The sequence below is a fragment of the Rhea pennata genome, chromosome 2 (genome assembly GCF_028389875.1).
Source record: "Rhea pennata isolate bPtePen1 chromosome 2, bPtePen1.pri, whole genome shotgun sequence".
In the NCBI taxonomy this organism is placed as follows: Eukaryota; Metazoa; Chordata; class Aves; order Rheiformes; family Rheidae; genus Rhea; species Rhea pennata.
The window spans coordinates 131,950,552-131,967,759 of record NC_084664.1 but is presented as its reverse complement, the minus strand read 5'-3'; the positions used below and the strand labels follow the sequence as shown (position 1 = coordinate 131,967,759).

At 37.7% G+C, this 17,208-nt stretch overlaps 1 long non-coding RNA gene across 2 annotated transcripts in view; it reads left to right on the top strand.

The window, feature by feature from the left end:
• Nucleotides 1-6,432, top strand: part of LOC134137431 (uncharacterized) — a 35,068-nt gene extending 28,636 nt beyond the window's left edge. For both annotated transcript variants that reach the window (XR_009957692.1, XR_009957693.1), the window contains one exon: nt 4,133-6,432. This is a non-coding gene — a long non-coding RNA (uncharacterized LOC134137431). The remainder of the gene's footprint in view (nt 1-4,132) is intronic.
• The last annotated feature ends 10,776 nt before the right edge of the window (nt 6,433-17,208 follow it).

The window sequence follows — 17,208 nt, the reverse complement described above, 5'->3', positions numbered from 1 at the left end:
AGATCAGACCCCAGCCAGTACTGGTGCATAGGGTTATTCCTCACTAGGTACAGGACCCTGCACTTACCCTTGTTGAACCTCATGAGGTTCCTCTCCGCCCAACTCTCCAGCCTCTCCAGGTCTCTCTGAATAGTAGCACAGACCTCTGCTGTATCAGCCACTCCTCCCAGCTTGATAGCATCAGCAAACTTTTTGAGGAGGCACTCTGTCCCCTCATCCGGGCCAAGTTGAACAAGACTGGACCAAGTACTGAGCCCTGGGGGACACTGCTAGCTACAGGCCTCCAACTAAACTCTGATGACAACCCTCTGAGGACTGCTTTTCAACTAGTTCTCAATCCACTTCACTGTTCACTCATCTAGCCTGCACTTGCTGAGCTTCTCTATGAGGATGTTATGGGAGACAGTGTCAAAAGCCTTGCTGAAGTCAAGGTAGACAACATCCACTGCTCTCCTTTCATCTGTCAAGCTGGTCATCCCATAATAGAAAGCTTTCAGATTAGTTAAGCAGGATTTCCCCTTGATGAATCCATGCTGGCTACTCCTGATCACCTTCTTATCCTTCACATGCTTGGAGATGACATTCAGGATGCTGCTCCATCACCTTTCCAGGGATGGAGGTAAGGCTGAGTGGCCTGTAGTTCCCTGGGTCCTCCTTCTTGCCCTTTTTGAAGACTGTGGTGACATTAGCCTCCTTAAGCCTCAGGCACCTCTCCTGATCTCTATGACCTTCCAAAGATGATCAAGAGTGGCCTAGCAATGACATCAGGCAGCTCCCTCAGCACTCCTGGGTGCATCCCATGAGGGTGCTTGGACTTGTGGATGTCAGGTTTGCTTAAATGATCTCTAATACAGTCCTCCTTGACTAAGGGAAAGGCTTCCTTTCTCTAGACTTTCCCTCTCGTCTCCAGTGTCTGGGATTCCTGAGGGCTGGTCTTAGCAGCAAAGCCTGAAACAAAGAAGGTATTCAGTATCTCTGCTTTTTTGGTATCGTTTGTCACCAGGGCACCCACCCACTTCAGCAGCAGGCCCACACATTCCCTAGTCTTCCTCTTGTTGCTTATGTATTTGAAGAAGCCCTTCTTGCTGTCCTTGACATCCCTTGCCAGATTAAATTCCAGAAGTTCCTTGGCCTTCCCTGTCACATCTCTGCATACTCTGACCACATACTTATATTCCTCCCAAGTGACCTGTCCCCTCCTCCACATTTCTTCTGTTTGAGTTTTGCCAAGATTCCCAAGATCTGTTCTGTGTTCCCTTGTTTTTTTTTTTTTTTTTTTTTTTTTTTTTTATTTTTCTTCAGTTTAAAAGTGTTTTCTTCTGATTTCTGTTCTGATGATACCTAGCATATAAATCCAAAAATGTTCTTTGGTCATTTGGTCATGATTGCTTTAGAGGAAGATATTTATGCAGACCTATTTCAAAGCTGTGGCTTATTGAGGGTTTTTATCTAAACAAGTCCAAATAATTCTTCGGTCCTGCTTGATGCTACTCACTGCAGTATTTGATCATGCTCTGGAAGGATAGCACAGATTCAAGCCCTAGGGCTTCATTCCGCTCCTCATTTACTGAAGTCAGTTGACTGTGTAAATGGAGCAGACAACAGCTTGAATTGTGGTTTCCTTGTTCATGCCTTTCTCCTAGCTGAGTATTTTGTATTCATAGTTGTATTTCAAAATGTAACTATCCAGGGTGTCTCATGCCTGGATATGCTCAGAGCAAAATAGGAAATGGCAGAGCCACGTTTTACATGGTACTGTGGTCAGGTTAATAAGCCTTGCAAGTTTTTTAGATATTACAATGTTGTGCTTGAACATGGCTTGCCACCTCAAGCATGTTGCCATCTTAAATATTGCTAAGTAACTTCTCTATCTTTGACAACTTGTGTCTAGTCAGGTGAAAACATGGAGTGACCAGGCTCGTTTTTGTCTGCAGAATACTGTGTAACATACCTTACAGTCAGCTCTGGGACAATTTGTATTTGTCCCCAAAATATGTACAAAGAAATAGTAAATGGTAATAGATTTTGTTTTAGGCAAGTTAACAAAAAAGTCTGTATTTTAAAGTCAGCAACCAGGTCTATAAAAGAGTACAATACACTAGATATATGTTAAAATAGTCTTCTGTAAATGCGTAGTACTCTTCCAGTGATAATACTAATAACGTGTTTTGTGTACATAATCTTATTTGAACAACAGACTAGCTGGCCTCTGTTATATGTGACCATACACATTGTGGAAAATTGTCCAAATTAATATTTACGTGACAAGTTGAGGTCTCAGTTATATTGATAGGTGTAACACTGCCTGAGTATTTAGCTAACAGTGAAATGACTTTGAACCTAAAATAGGAATAGAATATAGGCTGTATTTTTAGGATATTCGAGATAGGAATAAGGGAAAAGTAATCAGTATTTATAAAGCATTGTTAGACTGTTTCCTATGCCCAGAGGAAGCCACAAAAGCCGTAAAGGAGCCTTCTCCTCATCCCAGTCCTAGAATGCAGAGTAAAACTATAAGTACCAGTATGATTTTTAAGCAAGCTGTCTACCTCAAAATAGACCCTTCCATTCTTTCAAGATCTATGAGACAGGTTGAGATTGAGCTAAAAGCTGTGAACCCCAATGTCTGTATTGACATAAAAAGAAGAGAAGAACTTCCTGAAGTTGCTGGCAGATGCAGACAGAAACCTTTGCCCCTTCACTTTACGGTATTTGGGACATGGACATAGTTCATTATTATTACCTAATACCGATATTGCTAAACTGTATAGTACCTTACTCATGCATTGTGGGGCTTCATTATTTTGAAAAGACATTCAGCATCCAGCCTCCAAATAGTCTTAGGCTACTATTTAATACATATTTTTAGAAAGAAAAAAAAAAAAAGCAAAACACAGTAGCCTGGTCTATCAATATTAAGTGTCTTTCAGTTGGAAATGGAAATTATCTCTTGGAAATTTCTGTACAGAAATGGAAAGTCAGAGAAATTACATTTTATACAATACTGTCCTTTTGTCCTGAGTGGAAATCCATTTCAGATAATAAAGACCCTGAGAAAGGTGAGCAAAAGATTTAACATGTTAAGTTTTCTAGATGTTCTACTGACTGTGGCAATTTCAACTGAAAAGAACTTTTTCAATTCTTTCCAAATTTGAGAAGACAATAGGTCTTCTGAGAAAAACATTGTTAGTAATTCAATGGTAAAACTTTTTACTCTTACATTATTATAGTTTATTATTTTTAGTTTACATTCAAGGTATTTAGATTCCATTTCAGGCATGGAGAACACACAGATCAGAAATACGCAGTTTGGTTTTAAGAACTTATTTGAAGTGAAATTTGACTCATGCAAATTTCGCTCAGCTACTGCTACAGTTTTTGTTACTTAGAACTAAGTCTGAAGAGCTTCCTAACTAGATTTATTGAAAAAAAATTCTTGAAACAAAATTCTTCTTACATCACCTGTAAAAACAAACCAAAGGAAGTACATATTAAGAGAGAAAAATAAAACTAAAGAATCTGATTACATTTTCAAACTTCCAGGAAAAACAAGGTAGAAAAATATAAAAACTATCTTAACAATGTCCTTTTCAGTTATTTAGAATGCAGAGATCATCATAATCCACAAAAAACTCCTGTTTCTACATCACAACTTTTGGCTAGTAATAAGGGAGGAAAATGGAGGATTTTTGAAGAAAAATCATGAAGGTTTATTCTTGGAAAATAAAACAAAACTGCTGGCTTGTATATGGTAGAACAAAAACATGCTGGGTGGAGATTTAGCAACAGAGAACAACATACCATGATCCTTGTACAGCATATTGACAATGTTCTCTGAAAATTCAGGGCCAGAGGTACCTCAGCCCAAAAAGTGATAATACCATTCATTGCAAAATAAGTGGCATGGGTAAAATTTTGTTTGATGTTACTGTTAGATTCTGGCTCTTCTGTATAAAAGGGAAACTTTTTATAGGTTTTAAATTGGACAATAATCTTTATCCTCGCTTTTTTCACATGAGAAAACATATTTTCCCATTGTCCCATGAATCAATGCTATCACTATATTTTTTCATCATTAGAAAAAGGAAACTAAAGTCTCTGTCTAAATTTAAAACTGTCACCTTCTCTGTAGGCACATATCTTTACCCACAACGTGTACAAAATTCCAGAAAGAAATTTTGAAGCTGAATTTAGAAACCATGTACTGAAGTTTTACTGCTTTACCCCTGCTGTTGAATGTAAAGGCTGATTATGAAGCGTTCAAATGGCTTATGCAAACTACAAAGAGATCTTGCTTCTCCACATTACACAGGAAGCCAAAAAAGGAAAAAAAAAAAAGGAAAGAAAGAAAAAAAGAAAAAAAATTGCATGGTGAGAGGATGAAAATAGTCAGGAAATTGCAGACAAAACCAAACAAACAGAAATAGAGACCTTAAAAAGCTGAAGAGGTTTCAGAGAGCTTTCTATCTCGCATGGGATAAAGAGCAAAAAAAGAGTTGGCATAGCCTGCCAACTACCTGCTACCTGAAGATCATGTTCCAGAGACCCTGCAGGTGACAAGTGACTGCAGCACAAAGCCAGTGTCACAGTACTGGCACTACAGGGCATCTGTACATTGCAGTCCTTATCTGCAGCTTTCACATCAAGTCCTTTCAGCTGGAGGAAGATACGACATTCGACCTTGGCAAACTCTGAGGAGATCTGGTCACCAGGGAAGGACCCATTTGGAGCTTTGGATTGCTGCAATTAAGAATACTTCTTGAAGTTCAGAATTGAGATTTTCAGATACAAAGGCTATTTTTGGGGTGGAGGTGAAGCACACATTAATTTCTCTGCATATCCCCCACAATCAGACTGTCAAAAATTACTTGCCAAATACCTGGCTGTGTTGAAGAATGAAATGAGACTGCAGAGAGCATGACCTCGAATGTCTATCACATCTCAGAAGAGGGGAGAGAGAGAAAAAACAAGAGCGAGCTCTGAAAAAGTGGTCTGTCCCCTTACCATTTTGTAGGTGTGGCAAAATGCTTGATTATACAGTCCAAAGTACAAAAAGGGGAAATGCCCCAGCTGTCAGGCAGTGTTTCTTCATAAGCAGAACTAACAACTAGCATAACTGTCATAATAAAATACCTAGGGAAATCCCTAAAAATGGAGGTAGATATCTGTATAGATCCATACACACATTCTATTTACATTTTTTTCAGTGCATGCCATATGGACGTTTCAGTGCTTCCTACTAATGGTATATATGGGCTGTCTGTGATCATTACCCTGGAACAGGAAAATTGGAACTTAGAAAGGATTTTGTTAATAAGCCTTTTCTAAATGACACTTTTACAGTCCACCTCTCAAAGGAGTACAGTGCCAACTTTGTTGTGAGGCAGATGGTAGTGAAAAAGGTGGATGTGACTCTGATCATTTAGCAAGGAAATTAATTTATGTGATACTAACCAGCCTCCAAATTGGGTTTATTGGCTCATTACAGTTTCTCCAAAATGCCAAAGCTTTATATTTTAAAGAAGCTGAAGGTTATTTTCAGGATATTTTAAAAAGAGAGCAAGAGAGAGAGGGGAGAAAATTGAATGAATGACTGAGGATCTGTATTGAAGGTAAGATGATAACTTTTATGCAACTTTGGATGAAGGACTTTGCAGCTCCACCAAGGAATGCTGAGGAAATTCTGCAGTCATGATAAAATGTGTCTTTATCCACCCTTGCCTCATCGAATATAAAAGATCTTAGCTTATTAGTATGATGGCTTTGAAGAGAATACATCTTTAATTGATCAAAATAAAAATTAAATAGATTATGGCCTAGTGTAATAGCATATAGATATTTCACAATTTATTTTTAAACAAACAAACATTGAACTCCTTATAGAGAAATAGCTCTGAGTCTATTTAGTTTACTAAAGACAGGAAATTCAGGATGAAAGTTGGACAGAAAAGCTGAAAATCAGTGTTTGTATTTCAGTGTTTTATGTCACATGATGATCCCTATATGCAGCTTAAAATATTAATTCTTGACTGTGGAGAACATACTGATTGAAACAAGGAAGCCAACTAATGGACATTTTTAGCTTTAATTTTGTTAATTCCTGTTTGTGAGTAATACATCAATGTCTATCATCATTTCATCATATTTCTCCTTCCATACTGGTCTGTTCTTTAATTGTGTTTTTTCCAAGTACTACATTCTACAGTGTAGTATAATGATAGCTCATCAACACAAAGCTGCATGGTTTGTTACTTCTTGTTGTAGTCTATGGTATATTGTTGTCCTAATCCTAATCCTAATGGATAGTGGTGCCTCTAGAACTACCCTGCCAGAGGAAATACCTAGTAGTATTCCTTGATCTGATGCTTTAAGTGTCTGTAAGTGTGTTCATAAGCTGAAGCAATTTTTTTTTAATGTATTACAACATGTAATCTAATGGATTTTTTAAAGATTCCTTAAAAATTAGTCCTAAAGCTTCATTAGGTTGCTATAGTCAACTGTTATCTTTAATAATTTTTTGACATTTCATGAAATATGCAAACTAAAACTACAAGACAAATAAAATATTAGGCTGTGATTTATTTTTACATCTCTATATTTATTCTAGTGGTAGAAAATTCATTTCTAATAGATTTTTTTTTCAAGAACAAGTGGTATTTTAGGCTTTCTATTTTTATACAAATAATCATCTTTTTTAACTTCATAGATTGGAGACTCTAAAAATGTAGTTATGTAGCTATGTAGTTTAAAATGTGGTTAATGTTAGTAGTTTGGATCCAGACAGATCTGCACAAAGGCACTAATCATGATGTGAGTAATACTTGCAAATTAGGCTAACTCCTTCATGTCTATTGGATAGCCTTTTTATATATCCTGAGCATTAATTGTTGATGCTGCAATCTGAAATTTTCAGGTTGTGCTCTAGCTACTTGAAATAGAGGCACACTCTAATTGTTGCCTTGTTTTCATTTGGGTGAGCTGATATTTATCAATAGAAAAAGAATCAGAAAATTCTCAAAAAGGTCAAGATGCTGAGTACTGGGAGCTAATTGTTTGTGGATTTTGAAGGTTTGGGGAAGGGTTACTTGAATTATCAGATGATTTCAGGTTCCTTAAAATGACGAGTAAAAGTTTCCGATGCTTTTGGAAGTGAGAATGTTTCACAGATGCTCATATGTGTCTTCTATTACATTTCAGTCCTGTACTAATACTCAGTTTCTCCAGAACAGATTGTATGTAATTAGCTGAAATGAATACCTGCTATGGAGTTTAAGGAAATCCTCCAGAAGGGCTTGGCTAGAATTAAGGGTCCCTAAATCCCAAACTGAGACCTAAAATCCTCCCTAATCCTGGAGATATTTAAGTTTAATAGCTACAACCCTGTTTAACTTGGAAGTTCTCGAGGCAGCTAGAGCTCTGTTTTTATGTGTGCCCAGAAATGCTTTTGTTTGTTCAGTTCAGCGCCTGTCTCCTGCCTAGGCTATTGCTAGGATCCAAAAATCAGGTTTGCCTCCATTTTGCCCAAATGCTGCCAATTTGATTGGGGTTTTTTTTTTGTTTGTTTTTTTTCAGAAAATGACTTGCATGCAGGATGTCCCTGCACAGCAAAAACATAGTTGTGATCGATTTTATGCAGAGAATGGGAGGAAGTAGTAAAGGCAGTGCTAAAGCACAGTGGTTAGAGCACCTCCTTAGGTGACTACTGTACACATCTATTACAAAGAAATTCCCCCCAGCCACACCTGGTGTGAGATGCTCAGGATAAAGAGCTTTCCTTCATTTCTGCTGCAGCTGACAGATAAAAAGCAAAGAGGCTGAGATATACTGGATTGGTAAAAACAAGATTTTCTTCCTACTGGTTTTTGTTCCAATTATAGTCAAATTTATCCCTTATTTACGCCAGAGACTCTCTATTTGTTGCAGGTACCCAAATGCTTCCAAGAATCGATATGGTTGTAAACATTTCAAGGGCAATTAGAGAAAAAAGAATTACATATGGAGCACAGTGAAATGAAAAAAGCAATAGAGCTTCTGCATATGAAACATTTTCTAATAGGTGGCAGAGTAGCTCCTTGTGAAAAGCTGTAGTAGTCCAGTGATTTGAATAACATACAATTTTTATGAACAAAGGCTGCTTGAGCATATCTTGCAACATTACTTAACACTGGCAATGAGATGAGTGTGAATACTTATAACTTTAACAAATAAAATTAATGCCCTCCTGAATGCTGCAAGGCATAGCAAAAGTGGGAAGTTGGTTTATGGCTTCCCATGTAGCATTAATGCAAAACTTAATGAATACAAAACTTAACAAATAAGCTACTTATAAATTTTCTACCTTGTCAGTTAATGCACTAGCAGATTCTGAGACTAGGATTAAGGTTTATCTAAAAAAAATTTATTGGGCAAAAAAAAGGAGTTCAATAACCTATGTTGATGGTCCCCAAATGTTTTCCTTTTTACAATCTCACTTTTGATTGCTGGTTCTGGTTCCTATCAAGCTAGCATTGATGACTGAGAAGTAAATACCGGAGCTTTATTTGAGGTCGTATCCTCCAAGCTGAGAAGAGCACATCCTGCTTTCTATATCACAAGCTTTTATGTTAATACTTCTATTTTATTAAATAATATCTAATTATTCATAAACCCATTCTAGCAGCAGAGGGGAATAAGAAGAGAGGAGAACATATGTCATAGGGATTGTGTGGGCCATCTATCCAGAACAGAGCTATGCAAAAGTGTCATCAATACAAAATGTATTGCAGGACTGACCAAAAAGCGCAATTACTCCTATCATATTTCACTGTAGTGCAATTTCATTATGCTTTCCCCAGCTCAAGGGATTTTCATCTTGCCTTCATCAAAAAAACATAGGTAGGATGAGGTTTGAGTGAGTCAGCTCTTAGATAAAAAAATTACAGAAAAGCAGAAAACAAGTAATTTTCAGTGCAAGTCTGTCTTTTTCTCTCTTCTTTACCGGTGAGGTAGGTATGGACTGACTTTGAACATTCAGTTCTCAGTCTCCTTAAATTTTGAGGCGGAACTTTGAGGAATCTAAAGACTGGCACCCAAAATGTGATAGATACCAGTATACACTTTGGGATGGAAAAAATGCAAGTGAAAAAATGCGTCACATTAAATGCTGCAGGCTTTCTACTTCCTCTAACTCTGTGGCCATTGCAAGTGTTCACTGCTTAGAAAAATTAAGCTGACCTGTAATATCACAGAGACTCTGAGAGCTCATGGGAACATTTTGCAGGATAATACAGTTGATTTAATATTGAGTATGAACCCTCTCTAAATTCCTCCTGGACTGAAATGTCTGCACACTCTTTACAAATATAATTCATTTCCTATTCAAATGCTAATCTCTGCTCACAACACTACATTCTTATTTGATAAAAAAATTAGCTAATACTTTAAAATGGCTTTGAAAAATCACACACATCATATTTTGGATGATCATCATTTTAACAGATTAGCAGCTAACTAAAAGGACTATGACATTTCATAAAGCCCAGACCACACTTTTCAGAATCATCTAGTAGCTACTGTCATTCTAGGTTTTGTGCAACTATTTGAGACATCACAAAGACAGACTTTCAGAAAATGTCAACCTTTTGTCTAAAACGTCAGATCTGCTTGAAGTGGATTATTTTAGGTATCCAAAAACATTTGCAGTGAGGTCACCAACACATTCCTACAGTAAGCAGCACTGCAATAAATCATATTAAACACTTTGCATGGCATCATTTTAGGCCATATAGCCCAGCAAGGTTTATTATGTGTGGCTGTAGTAGACCTGTGCTGACAACTTGCAGCATTACTGTTCCTCCTTGTGCTTTGGTACGTTGCGGATCCCAGGAGGGTCACATCCAAGGAAAGCACACAGAGCTCCATGAGTCCCTTGCTAGAGCTGTAGGGATCACTGGGCAGACACATCCACGCAGCTCTCTGTAGACAAGCCTGTCTCTGCCGTAACTGGTGGTATCCCAGAGCTAGTAAGATGATCTGGACCAAATTACCTAATTCCTGCTGAATCAAACCCATTTCCTGAAGAACCAGTGCTTTGCCTTAGCACAACTGTCTACCGTGATGTGTGTTTTGGGAAGATTATTCATTTCACGGCAGTGGTGGTTTCGAATTTGTGCATCGTGCATCATGTATCGGTGCCACGCTTCAACAACACTTACAAGCCTCCCCTGACCGAGAAGAACTAGCTGCTATGGAAGTCACACGCTGCAGTGGCTCAGCAGGACCCAACCTGGCGAGCTTACGTGGAAGAGCCCAGCTGGTACCAGACCAGTTTCTTACAGAAATGCTTGGTCTTTACATTCCCTGCACTTTTTGCAATATCCTCCTGAACTCTTCCTCTCCTCCCATTATTCACAGTGCCTTAGTCTGAATCAACAGAGTTGCAATAGTAGTTCTGAAGTTACTTTTGCTTTGCGCTAAGAAAGAATATTAACCGACAAGGTTAGGAAAGACATGGGAGTCTTTTTTTTTTTTTTTTTTCTTTTTTTTTTTTGCATGTATCTGGGCTTTGTTAAGTGGGCTAAAGCCAACTGAATACTTGACTGTCAATCATCCATTCTCTTGTCTCATTACACAGCCCATTTCTTAAGGCTCACCACAGCAGGAATTGTTTTCATTTTTGTTCTGCTAATGGAACCTGATTTGGAAAAACTCAATGGAAGTCACTTAAGGAACCTTAGCTTCAAAGGAAAAATATGAAACAATTTACTTCCCAGTGGGGAAAAATGTGGGTTGGAAAAAGAAAAAGGCAGTGAAACAAAGAAATGCAGATAGATATAGAATCAAAACTCAGTCCAGAGTGTGGGAGCCCAAAACACTGCAGGAGTAATCCATGTAATGAACAAACAGCCTGAGGAACCCACAGGGAGTTTCCAAAACATTTTCCCTTTGAAGGAGATAAAAATAATTTCCATAAGAATTATAGTCAGGGGTTTGTAACTAACACAAAGATAGCATAATATATTTTTAGACAACTGTTTTTCTGCTGTGACTGAATAAGAGTCGGTAATGTGTGCTCCTGCTGCAGATAATGGACCTAATTCTGCAGCTCACACAGGAAAGATGTCCTTGATTCAAATTCACTCTCTAGGAAAGGTTGCTCCTTGCGTATCTATCCAGATATCTTTACATATATGCATATATCCAGGTAACATAAGACCAGTATAATTTCCTTTATTCTGAGTTCAGCCTGACAAAAAATTCATGTCACTTTTACAAAGTTTCAGTTCAACCTTTTCTCTCATCATGAGTTCCCTGCAAACAAATCTTTTTTTTTTTTCTTTTTTGTTGTAATTTTTTTAAGTGCAAACACCCTTAGCATCAGGTAGTAACAAAAGTAGAGCACTCGCTATCTGCAATTCATTTGCTCTAAGTCTGTAAATAGCTTCTGTTTTTAGATTCTTGGATACTTAGCACTGTAATATCAAAACACCTGTTGGCACAGCTGGAAGCAACTGGACTGATTTTTTGCTTTAACAAATGATTCTCATTAAAAGTCAGTCAGAAACATCACAGATCTGCGAATAAAAATATATGATTACTTAAAAAGTTGCACTATTACTAATGAAAATTAAATACAGTATGTAGCACTGTATAAGTTGCCAAGAGTTTCATCCAAATTTCTTGTGAAATCTGTGAATCACCATGGGTTGTTTTTTGGTGATGGCAGCACTGGAAGCTGTGTAAAATAGCTAGAACTTAAAAACTAAATAGACACATTATATGAAGCAAGTATTAAAAAGAAAAGCAGTGAGCACTGAAATATTTGAGCACTTCATCTAAGGTGGTAGTTGGAAACCATGAAGCACAGTGTTCCAAAAAGCTCAAACAAATCTTCCCTCCTTTTTTTTATCAACCTGCTAAAAGTCATGCAAGAAGCCTGACAGATAGGAAAATCAGGATGTTATCCAAGTCCACTTCACCACTCGACTGATGAACCTAACTCTAAATTTCTGCTTCCTTGGTGAGAGCCCTCTTGCAGCTCTTTATACTGAGGAAGGTCCTCCAGCATTTCTTTGCATCATGTCATTGCTGCCCAGTGCCTTTAGTGTCAAAATCCTATGTTCAGCAAAATCCAGCTAGATTCACTAGTGGAAAATGCAAGAGCGTTAACTTTGAAATTTGTCTCATTCTCGTTACTTTGAAACCTCGTGTACTCAGTGTAAGAAAGTACAGGTAGAAATACTGTTTAAAACAGAGCCAAATACTTTGCGTAAGTAAGGCAACCAAGGTCGTTCATTCTAGAGTACCTGCTCTAACTGTGGAAACATACGTTGCCTAAGGGTCTGTACTAAAGGAGAAAGAGAGTTTTCAAAACTCAGTTATATTGGTATTAATAGAATACAGCCAGATGGTGCAGTCATCAATAATCTAAAAATATCCCTGGTGCATAGTCAAAAGCAAAGTAGCATGAAAATTAAAATTAAAAAATTGCACTCACCAATAATGTCCTTAAAAACCTTTAATAGTAACTCACCCTAGGTTTGCTGAAAGGTCAATGCAGAGATCTGGTGAAAGCTTTTTACGCAAAGATTTATTCAGAAATGCAGCTTTTGCATATGAAAAATCACTGAAAAAGAATCTTACTATTACCTGACTGATTATAATATTGTGTTCTTATGGAACTAGATTAGAATAAATGCTTTATATGGTGGCTTTGACTGACATCTAATTTTTATTAGGAAAAGGTGCTCTTTCTGCTGAATAAAAGGCTTACAAAAGAGTCAAAGCTTCCACTGACATACCTAATTCATCACTGACCTGGGGAATTTGATACTGTCTATACACCCTTGCACAAAAGGCACAAGAATTTACATTTCTGATCAGCAATTTATTTTGCAATGATAGAATATTGCAATTTATGCAATTATTTCTACTTGTCTAAGATACGCTGGTAGTCAAGAGCAACTTTTATATACATATATATACATATATGTATATTTAAACTGATACAAAACTATGAAACCACAGCAAATAATATATATATTAAATAGTTGTTCAGCTAATACACACACACACGCACACACACGAATAAAAGTAAGTGGTGATCCACTCTACTAGCTGCATAGAAATAGTTATAATCCTTAGCTGCTACTTTTTTGCATTGTTTTTTGCAGAGCCTCTCCATCTAAGTCTGCTGTTGGGAACTGAATGAAAGAGGATGGGACAAGCACCACAGCAAACATTTATTTCAATGCTCGTTAATGTTAATAAGATTTTTAATATTTTTATAGATATTTATGACCAAGTAGTCTACACATAGACTTAGCAATTAGTTATAAGCTTTAAGGCAAGTTTCAGATCTAGCAATATTAACAATGAATTTGAGAGCCTTTGTTTTCTGCAAGGTCAAACGTCTACTTTCTCGAGACCATTGGAGTACCACATGCACAGGTCTTATGAAAGAGAGAGTGCATATAATTTCTCAGGGCACGTGATTCTGAGCAGCTCCTCAGTAATAAGAGAAATAATGGAACAAAACGTGGCAGGGGATACACTTGTCAAGTAGGAGAAATACCACAGTTAAGTGCAGTAAAGCCACCTTAGCATCACGACTTGTTGAAAAGACGACAACTTATACCAGTAGTTCTTAAATTAGCGGTGACAGGAAAGACTGAATAAACCTTCACAGCATGAGAAGACCCAATAAAAATTTTATTTTTGTCTCTGCTCAGTCTTTTCCCCTCCTTTTATCAAACTTCTCACAGATTCTCTTTCCCTGTACAAGATCTGGTTTGGGTTACTGAAAGCCATGTGGGCTACTGGAAAGATCAGAGTGTATTGCTTTGGCAATGATTGCTTTCCTAGGGTGTAGAAAAATTATGTTTTTAAGAAAGATATCATGGAGTGTAACAATCAAAATGGGAAGAAATGTGGATGCAGAGTTTGAGGCATGCTAGAGATGAAAATACATGTAGAGTATTTGCATACGCAGGCATCAGAGGAGCCCAAACTATTAAAGAGAAAGGCATGGTTTTAAAATGCTTGAGAATGGCTGACAAGAAAGGCATTCTGAGGGAAATGACATAGACGTGCAAAGACTGCTCTTGCTCGAGACAGCCGGGCAACTAAGCAGTCTTCACAGAGGGCGACCTGCTCAGCATCACACCCCATCGCAGGCGCAGAGCACGGAAATGTGGTAACATATGAACCAGCTAGAGAAATTAAGGTTGTGCTGACCTTTCAGCGGTGTAACTAGCCCGGATCTGTCCAGCTCTATCATTAATCCACAACAGCTACTTGTAGGGGGTGATACACACTTCTTTGCCTGAGAATCATTCACTGCTTGAACTATTTCAGCGTAAGAAGGAGCATCCATAAACCTCGTCATTGAAAACAAAGGCCTAGCACTTACCTGAAATGGAAGAAAAATACAACATTTTTAAATACTTTTGTTGTTCTTTCATTCAGAGATAAGCCTAAGTGTGTTGGGATGGTTCTTTCAATAAAATACTTCAGCAGTTATAAAACACCCGAGACTTCGTTTTGGCATCACCCATGAAAAAGTCTAAGGGCTAACACATCCCCATTAATCAGATCCTTTAAACAAATGCCCAGAACATCCGTCTGAGATATTTAGAGAATTTTCATATGTTCTAAAAAAATTAGGAGAAATGCATTATTTCTGTTTTTAAAAAAGACAAGAAAAACCTATTAATTGTGGTACAATTTATGGAACAAAATGATTCTTTAGAAAAGCCCAAATATCTTAATGTTTTTGGTCCTGTTTTGTGCCTTCCTTTTTATTGAGACAGATGGTGATACCTTTTTTCCGTGAATAATTTTTTATTCATGCAAACTTCATAAATATTTTTACAAAGTTATCATTGCTACTTGTGAGGGAATTCACTTTCATGTGCTCACTCTTTAAGAGCAAGGGTAAATTTTTCAAAGGCACATAAACTTAGGATCCTACATCATTTTCAAAAGTGATTTAAACCCCCATAGCCTGGTTTCATTGAAGCCAACAAGATTTAGGATTTGAAGGGATTTATTTAGATGGTTTTCAGTGTTGTTTGGCAGAAGAGACCAACACGACTCCTAGGCAGCTCGCGGTTTGCCATTTCAGCACCAACTTGTGTGCCTATTTGCAGCTTGAGATCCCTATGTGGGAATTGTTAAGCTTGTAAGAAAGGGATTTTCAGCTTTTTAAGGCAAACAGCTGAGCAGGGAGCTGCCTCAATTAGCCAATAGTGAAAGACTGAAGAATGGGGCTTATGTGTCTGAGCAACTGATGTGCTGCCAGTGGAGAGAGGGCTCCTCTCGCCCAGGCTCCTTGGCTGCGAGCTCCCCGCCGGACCCCGGCGCCACGGCCAAGTCCAGTTCTTAAGCAGCCCATGTCCTAGTTGTCGAAACCTCTACCCGTCTCGAATACAGTTATCGTGCTGCTTCTGCAACTCCCTAGCTGCCGTGTGGTGTGGTGTTGGGCTTTTCTCCCGGCTAGCAGTGGCCTCTACTTGTTGGTCTGCCTGTGGACCTGCAGCTGTGGTTGGGCTGACCTGAATCCGTCGAACAGCAGCAGGCGGGAAGGTGCTCTTACTGAATTGCAGTGATGGTCTCACTGTGACGCAGCTTTAAAACGATCAGCAAAACCTCTTCAGGTGCTTAACTTGGTCTTATGATCTGGCTTGAAGGAAATAAATTGTTTTCGAAAATGGAATTTATTGGCATAACCTACCTATGCTGAGACTCTTCAAGGTGTTTGGACATAGCAGTTTCACATTAACATAAGTAACTAAATATTTAGGTATCTAATTATTTCCGGAAATCTGGATCTTATACACTTCAAAAATCCTGGGTGCCTATCTGCGTCTTAGAATACCTAAAATTCTTCAGAAATAGTGCCCATAACTCTTCTCTCTCTCTCTCTTTTTTTTTTGTTGTTTTTTTTTTTTTTTTTTTTTAAGTAGAATTTTCCTAAGTAAACCTTCTTAAATAAAAGTTTAAGTAAAACTTTTATGGATATCTGATTTGCAATACACATGCTGAACACTGAATAATTATAAATATATTCAAAAAACTTCAGAAAAGAATGTGTATTACTTCTGAGGTAACTGTTAAGCTTGAGACAGCTGCAGTTTCTATTTTACACTACGTTATGATGTAACATTGCTTTGTTATTTTACAGTTTGCTTTGAAGTCCTGCCACCTATTGGTTTATCAGTGCAATGATCAGGGCGGATGGATTTCTTGCTGTAATACCACAAAAGAAAATATTCTGCAACATCATAACCCTAAGTAATAGAAAATCTAGTAAGTGACCAGAAGTGATGTAACCACTTTGCACCTGCCAGGTAGTTTTTTAGTGCTATATTAGCACCCTACCTGGTCTAGGCAATTGCTAAACCTTAGCTCTCTTTTCAAATTTGAAGTAACAAAAGAATTGTCTTTCAAAGATCAAAATGCTGAAGCTATAGAATCTTATTCAAAGGATTCACAGACATCCCTAGAAAAGCATGCATATGTTTATTGATGCAAAATAGATTTAAATATACAGATATGCATGCACTACATTTACTTACTTCCAGCCAAATTGCATATAAATAGCTCTTTTCATAACTGCAAACAGATCAATCACTCTGAATTTATTTGTAATGCATTCTTTTATACCACCACTACACTGCAATATGGGAATATTTTTAGAATTCTCCTTTAGTTTATGGTATTTTGGTACCGTGTTACTTTCAAGATCCTTTATACACACTAAAAATCTGTTTATAGTGGCAAGAGTATTTGGCTAATGACAGCAGAGCACAATCAGAAGCTAAGAGGTATATGGGCAGTGCAAGACAAAAATCTAGGTGATAACAAGTAATCAACAATAGTATGGAAGCAGAAGTTATAACTGGGTGATTCGTTTCTAGACCTTCTGCTACTGAGATTTTTGAAACTTTGTAAGGAAAATGAGACTTTTTCTAGACTATAAAGATCAGAAATAATTGATCTTACTTTTAAACTTAACTCTTCTTAAGAAAAGGGTCTTTGCTGAGGAGATACTTCACCCTTGGATAGAGATGTGTGCTGTCTCTGATACCTGACTCCCTCCTGCCATCTGAGAGGGTAAAATAAAACAATTAACTAGACGACAAGAAGATCTTCACATCTAATGTGTGGAGCTAGCCAGCTACCTCTCTGCTTTCCTTGCTAGTATAAAAACAGAGTACACAAGGAAGA